Source organism: Rhipicephalus microplus, unplaced genomic scaffold (genome assembly GCF_043290135.1).
Source record: "Rhipicephalus microplus isolate Deutch F79 unplaced genomic scaffold, USDA_Rmic scaffold_231, whole genome shotgun sequence".
In the NCBI taxonomy this organism is placed as follows: Eukaryota; Metazoa; Arthropoda; class Arachnida; order Ixodida; family Ixodidae; genus Rhipicephalus; species Rhipicephalus microplus.
The window spans coordinates 146,395-161,394 of record NW_027464802.1 but is presented as its reverse complement, the minus strand read 5'-3'; the positions used below and the strand labels follow the sequence as shown (position 1 = coordinate 161,394).

Genomic DNA, 15,000 nt, shown 5'->3' with positions numbered 1-15,000 from the left:
ACATTCGCTTCCATCAACTTCCTGCACGACCGCGTGCGCTCGCCCTACCAAGTGCGCCCGCAACCCTGTACAGGGCCACTTCTTCACAAGGCTGGCAATCGGCTTCCCCGCTGCACGCGTGCGGCGCACAACCGGTGTGACGTGGAAGTGACGGGACACGTTCGTAAACCCATCGCGAACCGAGTACGACGCCCTACCAAGTGCGCCCGCAACCCTGTACAGGGTCACATCTTCACAAGGCTGGCAAGCGGCATTCCGCTGCGCGCGTGCGTCGTCCGAGCAGTTGCGTGATAAACGACCGTGTCGAAAGCCCAAACACCGCCGAGGCCAGTCGCCGCCGCCGCAAGGGCAGCCACGCAGCCTGGCGAGAGGCATCGTCTCGTGTAGCGTCGCCCCCGCCCCAACTGGAGTGGCCCAGTTTTTTGAACGGGACGGGAACTGCGAAGCACTTAGACCGACGGCGGACTACGACGAGAACGCCTTAAGCTTCGCCAACGTTTCGCCAACTCGTGCGGGAGACTTTTTCCGCTTCGCGGCAAGTCGTCGCGCCGTGCTCTCCGCATCAACCGCGTACGCAGCGAACCGCAAACGTCGGGCGCAGCCTCCTCACCTCCCTGCGCTTTGCGCGCGAACGTTCCCTGTTCGCGCGGCAAAGCCTGGAGGAGGCACGGCCCCGCAGCGTGTTCGAGCGCCCGGTCTACGGGACACCCTGCTTACTTCGAGGGCAACAAGCGCAACGCAAGGCTGCGATCTCGCGCACTTTGCGCACGGCTGGAGAAGCTTTGCTGGCCGGCTTTCGCTCCTCGTGTTTACCGTGCGTTAAAGTTGCGCGTCCGTGGCTCTCGCAGCTCTTGCGCGCCCGGTCGCAGAGAGGAGTACGCAACCTCGACCGCACTTTCCCTGCAGGCTTCCTTCCGACTCGAAGTCCTGCGGCGGTCTCAACGAGGTGCCACATCCTCAATGCAGTCGGTCGCCCCCGTTTCGGTTGGGCTCTGGCACGACGGTCGCCACCGTCTCGCCCTTGAGTGGCCGCTGTTGGCGCTCGCTGTGAGGTGTTCAGCGTGCTGTCCGTGTTGCCGACGCGGTCAAAACGAGTCGACGGCTCACGTTCCCTTGTGCGCCGAAGGCTCTCTTGATATGTGATCCGACCCTCAGACAGACGAAGCCAAGGGAAGACCCAAGGCCGCAATGTGCGTTCAAAGAATCAGTGCTCAGTGTGTCCTGCAATTCACACCAAGTCTCGCAGCTGGCTGCGTTCTTCATCGACCCGAGAACCGAGTGATCCACCGCTTAGAGTCGTGAAAAAGTGTTTGTTCAATTCCGTACAGTCAAAACCAAACGTTTCTGGCACTCGGCCAAACAGTGGCCAAGAAGGGCGCTTTTCAGCGCACGCTTGGACTCCAAAACTCTGCCGCGCCTTTTTCGGCTGCCGCAAATCGAGCAAACGGTGTGTTTCGGACGGCGTTTCGCTTTCGCTACTTGCGAGTGCTTTCGTGGTCCACCCCTCTATAAATACTCGGGAGGCGTCGAAGCCGGTTCTCCAAGCCGGACCCGTAGGTATCGTTGTGTGCTCGCTCTCATTGGCCCGCCTAACCAGAAAATGCCTGCGGTACACCCATTTGGATAAGAGTGCACGCAGATGCGGGCCTCGACGGCTACATATTTCCTCGGGCGGCCGCCTCCCGGCCTCCGTGGAGCGCGGGATGCACGGTCCCATCGACAAGCCTCTCCCGTTTTTACCGTGGCGTCGCGGTTCACCACGGCAGGCGGGTCGGTCTCCTCCGCATAAAAAGGGGGACCCCCGCTTTTTGTTCCACGAAATCGCACAAGCTTTTTTCGCATCCACGGTTTGCCACCGCACACCAAAATGCCGATCCGGCTGCCTACTTTAGCCAACAGGTGGAGCCAGGCGCGCCGTACTTGCGCGGCACTTCCCACGTCCACCGAAGTCGGTGCCAAGGACCACTTTCGGCGCCGGAGCCGCGTACGAGCCTACTCGAGGCGGAAGAACGAAGCCAGCAAGGGCCTGGCCGCAAGTGCGTTCAATTGTCGGGACGTCCAAGTCCCTCGTTCTTCCGTGCTTCCTCTTTCGGCAAGTCGTTGCGGCACCTTCCCAAAGCGCGCAGACCCGCTAATCGCGACGAGCGCGACGTGGCCGTGCCGCCTTTCCCTCGGCAGCAAGCAAAACGCCTGGCAACGTCGACGCTCCCCTAACCGCGATCTCGCACCGTGTTTCGTGTGGCGAATTCAAAAGCCGGCCGGCGCTGCTGCAACCATTACGGTCGGTACGCATACGCCGCGGAGGGCGGGACGGTCATCGGAGCGTGCGGTTCCTCCATCGAGTACTGCGCACCTCGGCCGTCGCATCGCCGTGCCATGACCGGCCGCGCGTCAACGCGAACCGGTGCCAGCGAGATCCCTCGCCTGCAAGAACCGACCGGCAGCCTCCGTCACCCGAGGACGCGGAGGCGCTTGCCGCGGACGGCGGGACGGTATGCACTGGTGCACAGCGGACCCGTCACATCGCCAGTTCCTTGACCGACCGCCGACGCTTGTGCCGTTCCTCTCGTACTTGGCAGTCGCCGCGCGATTGTCGGGTCTCGTTCTTGCACGCTCGAACGGTCGGGAGGGCACTCGGCTGGCGTTTCGGGAACGCGCAGCCTCGCCTTCTACCGACGTAACCACGACTCGCCGTTCGCGCTCCGCCGCTCCTGTTTACAGTACTAGGCGGTCCCGCAGCGGTCGGGTCGCGCATTTCGAGCGCTTCGAGCCACGGTGCAGTGGCGGGTCGAAAGCCGACCTATGAGTGCGTTGCGCCGTTTGTACCCGCGTCCGCCACCTGGCCGACCGTCCAAGGTCGCGGTGTTGGCGTCCGCTGGGCGCAACAATTTGTCACGGGGTGCCGCTCCACATTCAGGCAGCCCCGTGGGGAAAAGCCGACCCCGCGTCCAAACGGGGTCAGCGGCAGAAAGTGTCGGGCGCAGACGCAGCTGAGGCGCTCACCCTTCACAATCCGTTAATGATCCTTCCGCAGGTTCACCTACGGAAACCTTGTTACGACTTTTACTTCCTCTAAATGATCAAGTTTGGTCATCTTTCCAACAGACCGGCGCAACCGAAAGGCCGCGCCGGACATCGGTCCGAAGACCTCACTAAATCATTCAATCGGTAGTAGCGACGGGCGGTGTGTACAAAGGGCAGGGACGTAATCAACGCGAGCTTATGACTCGCGCTTACTGGGAATTCCTCGTTCAAGGGGAACAATTGCAAGCCCCTATCCCAATCACGAAAGAAGTTCCACGGGTTACCCAGTCTTTTCAGACAGGGATAAAGACACGCTGCTTCCTTCAGTGTAGCGCGCGTGCGGCCCCGGACATCTAAGGGCATCACAGACCTGTTATTGCTCTGTTTCGTGCGGCTAGGAGCCGCTTGTCCCTCTAAGAAGGTTGTAAGGTGCTGGGAACCCCGCACCTATTTAATAGGCTAGAGTCTCGTTCGTTATCGGAATTAACCAGACAAATCGCTCCACCAACTAAGAACGGCCATGCACCACCATCCACCGAATCAAGAAAGAGCTCTCAATCTGTCAATCCTCCCAGTGTCCGGGCCGGGTAAGTTTTCCCGTGTTGAGTCAAATTAAGCCGCAGGCTCCACTCCTGGTGGTGCCCTTCCGTCAATTCCTTTAAGTTTCAGCTTTGCAACCATACTTCCCCCGGAACCCAAATACTTTGGTTTCCCGGAAGCTGCCCGCCGAGTCATTTGAGTAACTCAGGCGGATCGCTGGTTGGCATCGTTTATGGTCAGAACTAGGGCGGTATCTGATCGCCTTCGAACCTCTGACTTTCGTTCTTGATCAATGAAAACATTCTTGGCAAATGCTTTCGCAGTAGTTCGTCTTGCGACGGTCCAAGAATTTCACCTCTAGCGCCGCAATACGAATGCCCCCGTCCGTCCCTCTTAATCATTACCTCGTATTCCAAAAACCAACAGAACAGAAACGAGGTCTTGTTCTATTATTCCATGCAAGTTTATTCAGGCGACTCGCCTGCGTTGAGCACTCTAATTTTTTCAAAGTAAAAGCACCGGCCATCTCGAGGCACACAATGAAGTGCACCAAGAAAGAACCGGCATGATGTTCAGTCCGAGCCGTCGCATCGGGTAGATGCACTACTCGTCTGGAACTGAGATCCAACTACGAGCTTTTTAACCGCAGCAGCTTTAGTATACGCTATTGGAGCTGGAATTACCGCGGCTGCTGGCACCAGACTTGCCCTCCAATTGATCCTCGTTAAAGGATTTAGAGTGTACTCATTTCAATTACGGGGCCTCAAAAGAGTCCCGTATTGTTATTTTTCGTCACTACCTCCCCGTGCCGGGAGTGGGTAATTTGCGCGCCTGCTGCCTTCCTTGGATGTGGTAGCCGTTTCTCAGGCTCCCTCTCCGGAATCGAACCCTGATTCTCCGTTACCCGTAACAACCATGGTAAGCAAGTAACCTACCATCGAAAGTTGATAAGGCAGACACTTGAAAGAAACGTCGCCGGCTCGTGGCCATGCGATCAGCACAAAGTTATCCAGAGTCACCACACAATACGGGCCGAAACCCGATCGATCTTGGTCTAATAAAAGCACCCGTTACCCAAAGGGCTCCAGGCTCACTGCATGTATTAGCTCTAGAATTGCCACAGTTATCCAAGTAGGAAGAAACGATCTAAGGAACCATAACTGATTTAATGAGCCATTCGCGGTTTCGCCTTATTTCGGCATGTACTTAGACATGCATGGCTTAATCTTTGAGACAAGCATATGATTACTGGCAGGATCAACCAGGTAATCGTTCGACTGCGCGTCCGTCCTCGCCTTCGGCGGGCCGGACGCAGTCTGTGTGCGGCGGAGGCCACCTTCAGGCGCCCCAACACGCTTATTTTGCACTCCGAGATGACGGCGTTCGAGCTCGCTACGGCACAACCTTCCCGAAAGACGAGTGGGAGCCGTGCGGCAAGAAGCACGTTCATGCTCGCTCTTTTTCGTTGCATCGACTCGGTCGCGCCGTGCGGGTTGCCCAAGCCCGCTGCACTGTCGGTGGACCGGCCGGAACTAGCAACGGAGCCGAGACTGCAAAGCCGCCAGACGACGGGTCACGCCCGCGTCTTCGGCGCTTTCGCATCTGAATCGCCCGAGGACGACACGGAACACACCTCGATATCGTGGTAAAACGGCACCGTCCGACAACCAGCCCCTAACGCATCAAGCGGATGAGGCTGCAGACGACTGCCGTGGATTCCCCTGGAGCAGACCCGAGGACACGCTTGACGAGGCCGAAGCCCGCCGCATATCAGACACCCGGTCGCTTTCGCGTACGCCGCTCACGAGAACCCCCACATAATAGCAGCGATAAGTACCCAGACCTCCTTGGGCACTAATACGAGCGTACTCGAGAAAATTTCACCGCGGGTGTGCCCCGAAACGTGTGGCACGTTGAGCGTGCCACAAGTCTACGTCGCTCTCAAACCCGCCGAGGTCGTAGAATTTGCGACCCTACTCACGAAATTCCCACCGAGGATACGGCCGCAAACGTACCGCACCTTGGGTAGGCCACGAGTTTGTGCAACACTACGCTGACGGCACAGCACCGAGGTCGTGCGCGCACGCACGGGAAAATTCCGCCGCGGTTTCTGCCGAAAACGTGAGGCACCACGACTCTCCGCAAGTTCGCGTCGACTGCGAAAGACCGAAGTCGTGAACGACGTGTCCGCTACTCGCCGCCGACACGCTGGACACCAAACGTACAACGACTCGACGGCGTCGTAGAGGCCCACGACGCGGTTTTCCTTAACGACGTCTCGGCGTGGCACCGACAGGTTAGAACGGCCGACCAACGTTCCCTGTCCGCCGTTCGGCTCAGTCGAAGGGCTCGGCGACTTCGGCAACGCTGCGAAGCCGCACGGTGACGCACGCCATGTCCCCATTTTTTTTTTTTCTTTCTGCGTCTGCCGGGGTGCCCCTATAATAGCAGCGATAAGCACCCAGACCGCCGTGGGTCGCTCGCCCCGGCTGACGTGGTTTTTCGTACTCCTGCGGCGGTCGCCGTCAAGCACGTCCAAATACGCTACTTTCGTGGGCGCATTCACGCTCTTTCGCTTCGCCGGAGTGCCAGCACTCACTCTGCCAAAAACGGCGAACATCCGAGCGGCGGTTCCCACTTTTGCGTCGGCGTCGCAAACCCCGCCGCGGCAGACGAGGTTTGCCGTACTCGTGCGACGGTGGCCGGCGGGCACGTCGAAAGACGCCGATATCGTGCGCGAATTGGCGCACCTTGGCTTCACCGGAGTGCCGCCACTGACTCCTCCAAAAACGGCGAAGATCCGAGCGGCGCTTCCCACTTTCGCATCGGCGTCCCGAACTCCGCCCCGGCTGACGCGGTTTACCGTACTCGTGCGACGGTCGCCGGCGAGCACGTGGAAAGACGCCGATATCGTGCCCGAATCGGCTCCGTTCGGCTTCGCCGGAGTGCCAGCACTGGCTCGGCGAAAGACGACGAACATCCGAGCGACGGTTCTCACTATTGCGTACGCGTCGCAAACCCCGCCCCGGCAGACGCACTTTGCCGTACTCGTGCGACGGTCGCCGGCGAGCACGTAGAAAGACGCCGATATCGTGCCGGAATCGGCCCCGTTTGGCTTCGCCGGAGTGCCAGCACTCACTCGGCCACAAACGGCGAACATCCGAGCGGCGGTTCCCACTTAGCCGTCGGCGTCCCGAACTCCGCCCCGGCAGACGCGGTTGCCGAGCTCGTGCGACTAGCGACCGCGAAGCCGTCTCGCGACGCCGCTTTCGTGCGCGGCTCCCACTGCGACCTGGGTCACCCGAGGTCGACGAGCAAGAAAGAATGTCGAAAAAAAATTTTTTTTTTTTTTGCGTCTGCCGGGGTGCCCCTATAATAGCAGCGATAAGCACCCAGACCGCCATGGGTCGCTCGCCCCGGCTGACGTGGTTTTTCGTTTTCCTGCGGTGGTCGTCGTCAAGCACGTCCAAACACGCCACTTTCGTGGGCGCATTCGCGCTCTTTCGCTTCGCCGGAGTGCCAGCACTCACTCTGCCAAAAACGGCGAACATCCTAGTGGCGGTTCCCACTTTTGCGTCGGCGTCGCCAACCCCGCCCCGGCATACGCGGTTTGCCGTACTCGTGCGGCGGTGGCCGGCGGGCACGTCGAAAGACACCGATATCGTGCGCGAGTCGATGCTTCTTGGTCTCGCAGGAGGGCCGCCACTCACTCCTGCAAAAACGGCGAAGATCCGAGCGGCGCTTCCCACTTTTTCGTCGGCATCGCAAACCTCGCCCCGGCAGACGCGCTTTGCCGTACTCGTGCGACGGTCGCCGGCGAGCACGTCGAAATACGCCGATATCGTGCCCGAATCGGCCCCGTTTCGCTTCGCCGGAGTGCCAGCACTCACTCGGCCAAAAACGGCGAACATCCGAGCAGCGGTACCCACTTAGCCGTCGGCATCCCGAACTCCGCGCCGGCTGACGCGGTTGCCGAGCTCGTGCGACTAGCGACCGCGAACGCGTCTCGCGACGCCGCTTTCGTGCGCGGCTCCCATTGCGACCTGGGTTACCCGAGCTCGACCAGCAAAAAAGAAGGTCGAAAAAAAATTTTTTTTTTCTGCGTCTGCCGGGGTGCCCCTATAATAGCAGCGATAAGCACCCAGACCGCCGTGGGTCGCTCGCCCCGGCTGACGTGGTTTTTCGTACTCCTGCAGCGGTCGCCGTCAAGCACGTCCAAATACGCCACTTTCGTGGGCGCTTTCGCGCTCTTTCGCGTCGCCGGTGTGCCAGCACTCACTCTGCCAAAAACGGCGAACATCCTAGTGGCGGTTCCCACTTTTGCGTCGGCGTCGCCAACCCCGCCCCGGCATACGCGGTTTGCCGTACTCGTGCGGCGGTGGCCGGCGGGCACGTCGAAAGACACCGATATCGTGCGCGAGTCGATGCTTCTTGGTCTCGCAGGAGGGCCGCCACTCACTCCTGCAAAAACGGCGAAGATCCGAGCGGCGCTTCCCACTTTTTCGTCGGCATCGCAAACCTCGCCCCGGCAGACGCGCTTTGCCGTACTCGTGCGACGGTCGCCGGCGAGCACGTCGAAATACGCCGATATCGTGCCCGAATCGGCCCCGTTTCGCTTCGCCGGAGTGCCAGCACTCACTCGGCCAAAAACGGCGAACATCCGAGCAGCGGTACCCACTTAGCCGTCGGCATCCCGAACTCCGCGCCGGCTGACGCGGTTGCCGAGCTCGTGCGACTAGCGACCGCGAACGCGTCTCGCGACGCCGCTTTCGTGCGCGGCTCCCATTGCGACCTGGGTTACCCGAGCTCGACCAGCAAAAAAGAAGGTCGAAAAAAAATTTTTTTTTTCTGCGTCTGCCGGGGTGCCCCTATAATAGCAGCGATAAGCACCCAGACCGCCGTGGGTCGCTCGCCCCGGCTGACGTGGTTTTTCGTACTCCTGCAGCGGTCGCCGTCAAGCACGTCCAAATACGCCACTTTCGTGGGCGCTTTCGCGCTCTTTCGCGTCGCCGGTGTGCCAGCACTCACTCTGCCAAAAACGGCCAACATCCGAGCGGCGGTTCCCACTTTTGCGTCGGCGTCGTAAACCCCGCCCCGGCAGACGCGGTTTGCCCTACTCGTTCGACGGTCGCCGGCGAGCGCGTCGAAAGACGCCGATATCGTGCGCTAATTGGCGCTCCTTGGCTTCTCCGGAGTGCCGCCACTCACTCCTCCAAAAACGGCGAAGATCCGAGCGGCGTTCTCCACTTTCGCATCGGCGTCCCGAACTCCGCCCGGGCTGACGCGGTTTACCGTACTCGTGCGACGGTCGCCGCCGGGCACGTCGAAAGACGCCGATATCGTGCCGTAATCGGCCCCGTTTGGCTTCGCCCGAGTGCCAGCACTCACTCGGCCAAAAACGGCGAACATCCGAGCAGCGTTTCCCACTTTCGCATCGGCGTCCCGAAGCCCGCCCCGGCAGACGCGGTTTGCCCTACTCGAGCGACGGTCGCCGGCGATCACGTCGAAAGGCGCCGAATTCGTGCACGAATCGATGCTTCTTGGTCTCGCAGGAGGGCCGCCACTCACTCCTGCAAAAACGGCGAAGATCCGAGTTGCGCTTCCCACTTTTTCGTCGGCGTCCCGAACTACGCCCCGGCTGACGCGGTTTACCGTACTCGTGCGACGGTCGCCGGCGGGCACTTCAAAATACGCCGATTTCGTGGGCGCATTCACGCTGTTTCGCTTCCCCGGAGTGCCAACACTCACTCTGCCGAAAGCGGCGATCATCCGAGCGGCGGTTCCCACTTTTGCGTCGGCTTCGCAAACGGCGCCCCGGCAGACGCGCTCGTGCGACGTACTCGTGCGACGGTCGCCGGCGAGCACGTCGAAAGACGCCGATATCGTGCTCGAATCGACCCCGTTTCGCTTCGCCGGAGTGCTGCCAGTCACGGCGCAGAAAACGGCGAACAAGTGTTTTTTTTTTTTTTCCTAGAATTTGTGTTATAGAAGGCACATTTGATATCGGACGATAATTTTCAACTTTATCACGCGCACCGATTTTCGTGTAGAGGTTTGCAAGTTTATGGGAATTTCTCCACTTGGAATAATGCGATTTAGTAGTACTACGAGAACTTCATGGATGTACTCAAGGGTACGGGGCAAGTCAGTTACGTCAACACCTGCAGATTTTTTACACTTCAAACTGAAAATTGTTGGTTGTGAGTCCTCGTGTGATATTAAAGGCCGATTCGCTAACACATAGAACAAAGAAAGAAAGGAAGAAAAAACGCCCGCGCTCGCTCAAGAAACCTGGGTTCGCAACAAGTGGCAACAACAAGCAACCGAGCGAGTGCGCCAAAACCCGTGGCGGCCGAACAAACGCGAAGTCCCAACCGCGTCAGCCGGGGCGGCACGGGACAGGAAAAATCACTTCAGCCGGGGCGGCGGGGCACCGAATAAACCTCGTCACCTCGTCGCAGGATAAAAGAGGAAACAAAAAGTCTAAACAGCGTCTGCTGGAGCGAATGCGTAATAAAACAACAACAACAACAAAAAAAAAACACCCGCGCTCAAGAAGTCTGCAATCCTCACAAAAGGCGACTGTGACCGAGCAGCGTCAGCCGGGGCCGTGCGGAAACGGAAAAACCGCGACTACCGGGGCGTCGAGGCACCGAAAAATCCTCTTCAGCCGCGGCGAAAAAAAAAAACAAAAAGAAAGACGGAGGGGGGGGGGGAACCACGTCTGCCGGGGCGAAGGAAAAAAAAAACGCGTCTGCCGGGGCGAGCCCGGGTGCGGCACCACCGGGAAAACTGTGGCAAACAGACATGGCGATCGAGTGAGTGGGCCGCCAGCCAGGCTCAGCCAAAAAGTGCAAAGTCCGAACTGCGTCAGCTGGGGCGGCAAAAACCGCGTCAGCCGGGGCGGCGCAAAAAACCGCGTCTGCCGGGGCGGCACGAAACCGCGTCAGCCGGGGCGGGGCGAAAACTGCGTCAGCCGGGGCGAAAAGAAAAAAAAAAAACGCGTCTGCCGGGGCAAGCCCGGGTGCGGCACCACCGGGAAAACTGTGGCAAACAGACATGGCGATCGAGTGAGTGGGCCGCCAGCCAGGCACAGCCGAAAAGTGCAAAGTCCGAACCGTGTCAGCCGGGGCGACGCAAAAACCGCGTCAGCCGGGGCGGCGCGAAAACCGCGTCAGCCGGGGCGGCACGAAACCGCGTCAGCCGGGGCGGCGCGAAAACTGCGTCAGCCGGGGCGGCGCGAAAACCTCGTCAGCCGGGGCGAGCGAAAAGGGGGGGGGGGGGGAACCACGTCTGCCGGGGCGAAAGAAAAAAAAAACGCGTCTGCCGGGGCGAGCCCGGGTGCGGCACCACCGGGAAGACTGTGGCAAACAGACATGGCGATCGAGTGAGTGGGCCGCCAGCCAGGCTCAGCCCAAAAAGTGCCAAGTCCGAACTGCGTCAGCCGGGGCGGCAAAAACCGCGTCAGCCGGGGCGGCGCGAAAACCGCGTCTGCCGGGGCGGCGCGAAAACTGCGTCAGCCGGGGCGAGCCCGGGTGCGGCACCACCGGGAAAACTGTGGCTAACAGACATGGCGATCGAGTGAGTGGGCCACCAGCCAGGCTCAGCCAAAAAGTGCCAAGTCCGAACTGCGTCAGCCGGGGCGGCAAAAACCGCGTCAGCCGGGGCGGCGCAAAAAAACCGCGTCTGCCGGGGCGGCACGAAACCGCGTCAGCCGGGGCGGCGCGAAAACTGCGTCAGCCGGGGCGAAAGAAAAAAAAAAACGCGTCTGCCGGGGCGAGCCCGGGTGCGGCACCACCGGGAAAACTGTGGCAAACAGACATGGCGATCGAGTGAGTGGGCCGCCAGCCAGGCACAGCCGAAAAGTGCTAAGTCCGAACTGCGTCTGCCGGGGCGGCACGAAACCGCGTCAGCCGGGGCGGCGCGAAAACCGCGTCTGCCGGGGCGGCACGAAACCGCGTCAGCCGGGGCGGCGCGAAAACTGCGTCAGCCGGGGCGAGCCCGGGTGCGGCACCACCGGGAAAACTGTGGCAAACAGACATGGCGATCGAGTGAGTGGGCCGCCAGCCAGGCACAGCCGAAAAGTGCTAAGTCCGAACTGCGTCTGCCGGGGCGGCACGAAACCGCGTCAGCCGGGGCGGCGCGAAAACCGCGTCTGCCGGGGCGGCACGAAACCGCGTCAGCCGGGGCGGCGCGAAAACTGCGTCAGCCGGGGCGAGCCCGGGTGCGGCACCACCGGGAAAACTGTGGCAAACAGACATGGCGATCGAGTGAGTGGGCCGCCAGCCAGGCACAGCCGAAAAGTGCCAAGTCCGAACTGCGTCAGCCGGGGCGGCAAAAACCGCGTCAGCCGGGGCGGCGCAAAAAACCGCGTCTGCCGGGGCGGCACGAAACCGCGTCAGCCGGGGCGGCGCGAAAACTGCGTCAGCCGGGGCGAAAGAAAAAAAAAAAAACGCGTCTGCCGGGGCGAGCCCGGGTGCGGCACCACCGGGAAAACTGTGGCAAACAGACATGGCGATCGAGTGAGTGGGCCGCCAGCCAGGCACAGCCGAAAAGTGCTAAGTCCGAACTGCGTCTGCCGGGGCGGCACGAAACCGCGTCAGCCGGGGCGGCGCGAAAACCGCGTCTGCCGGGGCGGCACGAAACCGCGTCAGCCGGGGCGGCGCGAAAACTGCGTCAGCCGGGGCGAGCCCGGGTGCGGCACCACCGGGAAAACTGTGGCAAACAGACATGGCGATCGAGTGAGTGGGCCGCCAGCCAGGCACAGCCGAAAAGTGCTAAGTCCGAACTGCGTCTGCCGGGGCGGCACGAAACCGCGTCAGCCGGGGCGGCGCGAAAACCGCGTCTGCCGGGGCGGCACGAAACCGCGTCAGCCGGGGCGGCGCGAAAACTGCGTCAGCCGGGGCGAGCCCGGGTGCGGCACCACCGGGAAAACTGTGGCAAACAGACATGGCGATCGAGTGAGTGGGCCGCCAGCCAGGCACAGCCGAAAAGTGCAAAGTCCGAACCGTGTCAGCCGGGGCGACGCAAAAACCGCGTCAGCCGGGGCGGCGCGAAAACCGCGTCAGCCGGGGCGGCACGAAACCGCGTCAGCCGGGGCGGCGCGAAAACTGCGTCAGCCGGGGCGGCGCGAAAACCTCGTCAGCCGGGGCGAGCGAAAAGGGGGGGGGGGGGGAACCACGTCTGCCGGGGCGAAAGAAAAAAAAAACGCGTCTGCCGGGGCGAGCCCGGGTGCGGCACCACCGGGAAGACTGTGGCAAACAGACATGGCGATCGAGTGAGTGGGCCGCCAGCCAGGCTCAGCCCAAAAAGTGCCAAGTCCGAACTGCGTCAGCCGGGGCGGCAAAAACCGCGTCAGCCGGGGCGGCGCGAAAACCGCGTCTGCCGGGGCGGCGCGAAAACTGCGTCAGCCGGGGCGAGCCCGGGTGCGGCACCACCGGGAAAACTGTGGCTAACAGACATGGCGATCGAGTGAGTGGGCCACCAGCCAGGCTCAGCCAAAAAGTGCCAAGTCCGAACTGCGTCAGCCGGGGCGGCAAAAACCGCGTCAGCCGGGGCGGCGCAAAAAAACCGCGTCTGCCGGGGCGGCACGAAACCGCGTCAGCCGGGGCGGCGCGAAAACTGCGTCAGCCGGGGCGAAAGAAAAAAAAAACGCGTCTGCCGGGGCGAGCCCGGGTGCGGCACCACCGGGAAAACTGTGGCAAACAGACATGGCGATCGAGTGAGTGGGCCGCCAGCCAGGCACAGCCGAAAAGTGCTAAGTCCGAACTGCGTCTGCCGGGGCGGCACGAAACCGCGTCAGCCGGGGCGGCGCGAAAACCGCGTCTGCCGGGGCGGCACGAAACCGCGTCAGCCGGGGCGGCGCGAAAACTGCGTCAGCCGGGGCGAGCCCGGGTGCGGCACCACCGGGAAAACTGTGGCAAACAGACATGGCGATCGAGTGAGTGGGCCGCCAGCCAGGCACAGCCGAAAAGTGCTAAGTCCGAACTGCGTCTGCCGGGGCGGCACGAAACCGCGTCAGCCGGGGCGGCGCGAAAACCGCGTCTGCCGGGGCGGCACGAAACCGCGTCAGCCGGGGCGGCGCGAAAACTGCGTCAGCCGGGGCGAGCCCGGGTGCGGCACCACCGGGAAAACTGTGGCAAACAGACATGGCGATCGAGTGAGTGGGCCGCCAGCCAGGCACAGCCGAAAAGTGCTAAGTCCGAACTGCGTCAGCCGGGGCGGCAAAAACCGCGTCAGCCGGGGCGGCGCAAAAAACCGCGTCTGCCGGGGCGGCACGAAACCGCGTCAGCCGGGGCGGCGCGAAAACTGCGTCAGCCGGGGCGAAAGAAAAAAAAAAAACGCGTCTGCCGGGGCGAGCCCGGGTGCGGCACCACCGGGAAAACTGTGGCAAACAGACATGGCGATCGAGTGAGTGGGCCGCCAGCCAGGCACAGCCGAAAAGTGCCAAGTCCGAACTGCGTCTGCCGGGGCGGCACGAAACCGCGTCAGCCGGGGCGGCGCGAAAACCGCGTCTGCCGGGGCGGCACGAAACCGCGTCAGCCGGGGCGGCGCGAAAACTGCGTCAGCCGGGGCGAGCCCGGGTGCGGCACCACCGGGAAAACTGTGGCAAACAGACATGGCGATCGAGTGAGTGGGCCGCCAGCCAGGCACAGCCGAAAAGTGCTAAGTCCGAACTGCGTCTGCCGGGGCGGCACGAAACCGCTTCAGCCGGGGCGGCGCGAAAACCGCGTCTGCCGGGGCGGCACGAAACCGCGTCAGCCGGGGCGGCGCGAAAACTGCGTCAGCCGGGGCGAGCCCGGGTGCGGCACCACCGGGAAAACTGTGGCAAACAGACATGGCGATCGAGTGAGTGGGCCGCCAGCCAGGCACAGCCGAAAAGTGCTAAGTCCGAACTGCGTCAGCCGGGGCGGCAAAAACCGCGTCAGCCGGGGCGGCGCAAAAACCGCGTCTGCCGGGGCGAAATAAAAAAAAAAACAAAGAAAAAAGCCCGCGCTTAATCAAAAGAAAACAAAGAAAAAAGCTTGCGCTTAATCAAAAGAAAACAAACAAAAAAAGTTCGCGCTTAAGCCTGGCGGTGGAACCACCGGGGCAAACAGACCTGGCGATCGAGTGAGTGGGCCGCCAGCCGGGGTGAGCCAAAAAGTGCAAAGTCCGAACCGCGTCAGCCGGGGCGACGCAAAAACCGCGTCAGCCGGGGCGGCGCGAAAACCGCGTCAGCCGGGGCGGCGCGAAAACCGCGTCAGCCGGGGCGGCGCAAAAACCGCGTCAGCCGGGGCGGCGCAAAAACTGCGTCAGCCGGGGCGGCACGGAAAAACGAAAACCGCGTCAGCCGGGGCGACATCAAAATGAGGAAAAAAAAAAAAAAAACTGCCTTAGGACACCTGCGTACACTTTCATGCGTTTGGGCATATCTCTCTGTAACACGCGCGCCCC

General features: G+C 61.8%; 2 non-coding genes across 2 annotated transcripts; both read right to left on the bottom strand.

The window, feature by feature from the left end:
• Positions 1–1,145: 1,145 nt before the first annotated feature.
• Positions 1,146–1,298, bottom strand: LOC142792658 (5.8S ribosomal RNA). The gene has a single exon (XR_012891104.1). It is a non-coding gene; the product is annotated as a 5.8S ribosomal RNA (ribosomal RNA).
• Positions 1,299–3,017: 1,719 nt separating this feature from the next.
• LOC142792670 (small subunit ribosomal RNA) lies at positions 3,018–4,832 on the bottom strand. Its single transcript, XR_012891116.1, has one exon. It is a non-coding gene; the product is annotated as a small subunit ribosomal RNA (ribosomal RNA).
• Between the last annotated feature and the right edge of the window lie 10,168 nt (positions 4,833–15,000).